Source organism: Paramisgurnus dabryanus, chromosome 1 (genome assembly GCF_030506205.2).
Source record: "Paramisgurnus dabryanus chromosome 1, PD_genome_1.1, whole genome shotgun sequence".
Classification (NCBI taxonomy): Eukaryota; Metazoa; Chordata; class Actinopteri; order Cypriniformes; family Cobitidae; genus Paramisgurnus; species Paramisgurnus dabryanus.
In genome coordinates this window covers 11,898,606-11,905,158 of record NC_133337.1, presented here as the reverse complement: position 1 = coordinate 11,905,158, position 6,553 = coordinate 11,898,606, and positions in this window count along the sequence as shown.

The following is a 6,553-nucleotide window of genomic DNA, read 5'->3' as shown; positions in this document are numbered from 1 at the left end:
GCTAGCATGATTAGCATTAAGCTAGCATGAAGCTAGCATGAGGCTAGCATGATTAGCATGAAGCTAGCATAATGCTAGCATGATTATCATGAAACTAACATGATGCTAACGTGATTAGCATGAAGCTAACATGATGTTAGCGTGATTAACATGAAGCTAGTATGATGCTAACATGATTAGCATGAAGCTAGCATGAAGCTAGCATGATTAGCATGAAGCTAGCATGATTAGCATGAAGCTAGCATGATGCTAGCATGATTAGCATGAAGCTAGCATGATGCTAGCATGAGTAGCATGAAGCTAGCATGAGTAGCATGAAGCTAGCATGATGCTAGCATGATTGGCATGAAGCTAGCATTATGCTACCATGATTAGCATGAAGCTAGCATAATGTTAGCATGATTAGCATTAAGCTAGCATGATGCTAGCATGATTAGCATGAAGCTAGCATGATGATAACATGATTAGCATGAAGCTAGCATGATGCTAGCATGATTAGCATGAAGCTAGCATGATGCTAACATGATTAGCATGAAGCTAGCATGATTCTAGCATGAAGCTAGCATGATTCTAGCATGATTAGCATGAAGCTAGCATGATTCTAGCATGATTAGCATGAAGCTAGCATGATTCTAGCATGATTAGCATGAAGCTACCATGATGTTAGCATGATTAGCATGAAGCTAGCATGATGCTAGCATGATTAGCATGAAGCTAGCATAAGGCTAGCATGATTAACATGAAGTAAACATGAGGTTAGCATGATTAGCATGAAGCTAGCATGATTTAACGTGAAGCTAGCATGATTAGCATGACGCTAACATGATTAGCATGAAGCTAGCACTATTTAGCATGAAGCTAATAAGAATTAACATGAAGCTAGCATGATTTAGCATAAAGTTAGCAAGATATATTATGAAATTAGCATAAAGCTAGCATGAAACTAGCATGAAGCTAGTATGACTTAGCATGAAGCTAGCATGAAGCTAACATGACCCAAAGACCCAACCCCCATGTCTCTATGATGTTCAGATCCAGAGATATAAGGCTTTGTTTATTATGTTGCTAGGGTGCTCATATTTGGTTGCTAGGGGCGTGGCTTAATACCTCAATAAGAATCCTATTACGACTGATTGGATGCCTGAGTAAAATGAGCCCACCCCTATGTCTCTATGACACTCTGGTGTAAAGATATCCATCTGGGCTTTTTATAATGGTAGTCTATGGGAGATGTTGCTAGGGTACCCAAAATTGTTGCTAGGGGCGTGGCTTAATAGCTCTGGGGCGAGCCTAAGAGACTAATTGGATGACTGAGTAAAATAAACCCACCCCCATGTCTCTGCGACACTCTAAAGTGAAGATATTCCATCTGGGACGTTTTTATTCCCTTATATGGGCATGTTTCCTGTCCCATTATAAGTCAATGGGAAATTTTGGGGGCCTCTTACACCCCAGGGGTACAGCTTACACCCCATTTTGACGTATGTTCTTACAGAGCCTGTCAGCCTCCTTAAATGTGGTAAGCCACAAGTTTCTACAAGTTTCTCACTCGCAGCTATGACCCGTCAAAGTTTGTCTCCATGTTAAGTAAATGGGAGTTTTGGGGTGTTTGAGCCCCCCGTTTAGGAATTCGGAAGGTCCCATCAGTTAGAAAAGATATAGCACACTAAGTCAGACCAGTCTTAAGGTCCATGGAAAATTTGGTGCATGTAGCTTGAAAGCTCTAGGACGAGTTAGTGTCAGAAATTTTGGGGTGCTAAGAAGAATAATAATAATAATAAGTTTAAAAGCAATAACAGTATGTTGGCTTTTTCAAAGCCAACATAATAATAATAATAACTAGATAGGTACATTTCCTGAAGAAAATGTGAGTGGTGCTTGCCGTGGCAAGTTTCGGGGGGACAATTTATGATTATACTCCAAGCCAAAAGTCAAACGATCCAACCCCCGTGTCTCTACGATGTTCTGATGCGGAGATATAAGGCTTTGTTTATTCCGTTGCTAGGGTACTGTATTTGGTTGCTAGGGGAAAAAATGGCATCCACTAGTGATTACCCTCCGAGTCATGAGTCAAACGGTCCAACCCCCGTGTCTCTACGATGTTCTGATGCGGAGATATAAGGCTTTGTTTACTCTGTTGCTAGGGTACTGTATTTGGTTGCTAAGGAAAAAAATGGCATCCACTAGTGATTACCCTCCGAGTCACGAGTCAAACGATCCAACCCCGTGTCTCTACGATGTTCTGATGCGGAGATATAAGGCTTTGTTTACTCTGTTGCTAAGGTACTGTATTTGGTTGCTAGGGAAAAAAATGGCATCCACTAGTGATTACCCTCCGAGTCACGAGTCAAACGGTCCAAACCCCGTGTCTCTACGATGTTCTGATGCGGAGATATAAGGCTTTGTTTACTCTGTTGCTAGGGTACTGTATTTGGTTGCTAGGGAAAAAAATGGCATCCACTAGTGATTACCCTCCGAGTCACGAGTCAAACGGTCCAACCCCCGTGTCTCTACGATGTTGTGATGCGGAGATATAAGGCTTTGTTTACTCTGTTGCTAGGGTACTGTATTTGGTTGCTAGGGAAAAAAATGGCATCCCCTAGTGATTACCCTCCGAGTCACAAGTCAAACGGTCCAAACCCCATGTCTCTACGATGTTCTGATGCGGAGATATAAGGCTTTGTTTACTCTGTTGCTAGGGTACTGTATTTGGTTGCTAGGGAAAAAATGGCATCCACTAGTGATTACCCTCCGAGTCATGAGTCAAACGGTCCAACCCCCATGTCTCTACGATGTTCTGATGTGGAGATATAAGGCTTTGTTTACTCTGTTGCTAGGGTACTGTATTTGGTTGCTAGGGGCGTGGCTTGGGAGTGGCCAATGATGTGCCCAGTGATTACACTCCGAGTCACAAGTAAAACGGTCCAACCCCCGTGTCTCTACGATGTTCTGATGCGGAGATATAAGCCTTTGTTTACTCTGTTGCTAGGGTACTGTATTTGGTTGCTAGGGGCGTGGCTTGGGAGTGGCCAATGATGTGCCCAGTGATTACACTCCGAGTCACAAGTAAAACGGTCCAACCCCCGTGTCTCTACGATGTTCTGATGCGGAGATATAAGTCTTTGTTTACTCTGTTGCTAGGGTACTGTATTTGGTTGCTAGGGGCGTGGCTTGGGAGTGGCCAATGATGTGCCCAGTGATTACACTCCCAGTCACAAGAAAAACGGTCCAAACCCCGTGTCTCTACGATGTTCTGATGCTGAGATATAAGGCTTTGTTTATTCGGTTGCTAGGGTGCTCAAATTTGGTTGCTAGGGGCGTGGCTTGGGAGTGGCCAATGATGTGCCCAATTGTTACACCCCTAGTCACAAGTAAAACGGTCCAACCCCCGTGTCTCTACGATGTTCTGATGCGGAGATATAAGGCTTTGTTTACTCTGTTGCTAGGGTACTGTATTTGGTTGCTAGGGGCGTGGCTTGGGAGTGGCCAATGATGTGCCCAATGATTACACTCCGAGTCACAAGTAAAACGGTCCAAACCCCGTGTCTCTACGATGTTCTGATGCGGAGATATAAGGCTTTGTTTATTCGGTTGCTAGGGTGCTCAAATTTGGTTGCTAGGGGCGTGGCTTGGGAGTGGCCAATGATGTGCCCAATTGTTACACCCCTAGTCACAAGTAAAACGGTCCAACCCCCGTGTCTCTACGATGTTCTGATGCGGAGATATAAGGCTTTGTTTATTCGGTTGCTAGGGTGCTCAAATTTGGTTGCTAGGGGCGTGGCTTGGGAGTGGCCAATGATGTGCCCAATTGTTACACCCCTAGTCACAAGTAAAACGGTCCAACCCCCGTGTCTCTACGATGTTCTGATGCGGAGATATAAGGCTTTGTTTACTCTGTTGCTAGGGTACTGTATTTGGTTGCTAGGGGCGTGGCTTGGGAGTGGCCAATGATGTGCCCAGTGATTACACTCCGAGTCACAAGTAAAACGGTCCAAACCCCGTGTCTCTACGATGTTCTGATGCGGAGATATAAGGCTTTGTTTATTCGGTTGCTAGGGTGCTCAAATTTGGTTGCTAGGGGCGTGGCTTGGGAGTGGCCAATGATGTGCCCAATTGTTACACCCCTAGTCACAAGTAAAACGGTCCAACCCCCGTGTCTCTACGATGTTCTGATGCCGAGATATAACTGTTTGTATTTTATGTTGCTAGGGTGCTCAAAAGTGGTTGCTAGGGGCGTGGCTTAGTAAGTCTGTAAGGATCCTGAGAGACTGATTGGATGCCTGAGTAAAATGAGCCCACCCCCATGTCTCTATGACACTGTGGTGCAAAGATATCCATCCGGGCATTTTATAATGGCAGTCTATGGTATAGGTTGCTAGGGTGCCCAAAATGGTTGCTATGGTAACCTTACACCCCATTGTGGGGGACGTCCTGACAGAGTCTAGCACCCTCTTCAAATTTAGTAACCCACATGTTTCTATGAAATCCTGGCTCGGACCTATGACCCGTCAACATTTTTGCAATGGTAAGTCTATGGGATTTTGCCCCATTGACTTTTCATTGGGGCACTTTTGGGCACCTCTTACACCCCAGGGGTACAACTTACACCCCATTGTGATCCATGTTCTTACAGAGCCTACCACCCTCTTCAAATGTTGTAACCCACATGTTTCTACAAAATCCTCGAGCGGAGCTATGACTCGTCAAAGTTGGGCGCAATGTTAAGTCAATGGGATTTTTTGGGTGGTTTTTCGCCCCCCTTTCGGAAATCCTGCACCCAATCGCTTATAAAAGTCATAGCACACCTCTCCTCAATAAGCCGGTCGATTTGAGCCCTAATTTATGGGTCTACGACAAAGCGTGCGGGACGAGTTACGCGCCAAAAAAGTGTCCAGAAAAAGAATAATAATAATAATAACTAGATAGGTACATTTCCTGAAGAAAATGTGAAGTGGTGCTTGCCGTGGCAATTTCGGGGAACAATATATGATTATACTCTAAGTCACGAGTCAAACGGTCCAACCCCTGTGTCTCTACGATGTTCTGATGCGGAGATATAAGGCTTTGTTTACTCTGTTGCTAGGGTACTGTATTTGGTTGCTAGGGAAAAAAATGGCATCCACTAGTGATTACCCTCCGAGTCACGAGTCAAACGGTCCAAACCCCATGTCTCTACGATGTTCTGATGCGGAGATATAAGGCTTTGTTTACTCTGTTGCTAGGGTACTGTATTTGGTTGCTAGGGAAAAAAATTGCATCCACTAGTGATTACCCTCCGAGTCATGAGTCAAACGGTCCAACCCCCGTGTCTCTACGATGTTCTGATGCGGAGATATAAGGCTTTGTTTACTCTGTTGCTAGGGTACTGTATTTGGTTGCTAGGGAAAAAAATGGCATCCACTAGTGATTACCCTCCGAGTCACGAGTCAAACGGTCCAAACCCCATGTCTCTACGATGTTCTGATGCGGAGATATAAGGCTTTGTTTACTCTGTTGCTAGGGTACTGTATTTGGTTGCTAGGGTAAAAAATGGCATCCACTAGTGATTACCCTCCGAGTCATGAGTCAAACGGTCCAACCCCCATGTCTCTACGATGTTCTGATGTGGAGATATAAGGCTTTGTTTACTCTGTTGCTAGGGTACTGTATTTGGTTGCTAGGGGCGTGGCTTGGGAGTGGCCAATGATGTGCCCAGTGATTACACTCCGAGTCACAAGTAAAACGGTCCAACCCCCGTGTCTCTACGATGTTCTGATGCGGAGATATAAGGCTTTGTTTACTCTGTTGCTAGGGTACTGTATTTGGTTGCTAGGGGCGTGGCTTGGGAGTGGCCAATTATGTGCCCAGTGATTACACTCCGAGTCACAAGTAAAACGGTCCAACCCCCGTGTCTCTACGATGTTCTGATGCGGAGATATAAGGCTTTGTTTACTCTGTTGCTAGGGTACTGTATTTGGTTGCTAGGGGCGTGGCTTGGGAGTGGCCAATGATGTGCCCAGTGATTACACTCCGAGTCACAAGTAAAACGGTCCAAACCCCGTGTCTCTACGATGTTCTGATGCGGAGATATAAGGCTTTGTTTATTCGGTTGCTAGGGTGCTCAAATTTGGTTGCTAGGGGCGTGGCTTCGGAGTGGCCAATGATGTGCCCAATTGTTACACCCCTAGTCACAAGTAAAACGGTCCAACCCCCGTGTCTCTACGATGTTCTGATGCCGAGATATAACTGTTTGTATTTTATGTTGCTAGGGTGCTCAAAAGTGGTTGCTAGGGGCGTGGCTTAGTAGGTCTGTAAGAATCCTGAGAGACTGATTGGATGCCTGAGTAAAATGAGCCCACCCCCATGTCTCTATGACACTGTGGTGCAAAGATATCCATCCGGGCATTTTATAATGGCAGTCTATGGTATAGGTTGCTAGGGTGCCCAAAATGGTTGCTATGGTAACCTTACACCCCATTGTGGGGTACGTCCTGACAGAGTCTAGCACCCTCTTCAAATTTAGTAACCCACATGTTTCTATGAAATCCTGGCTCGGACCTATGACCCGTCAAAA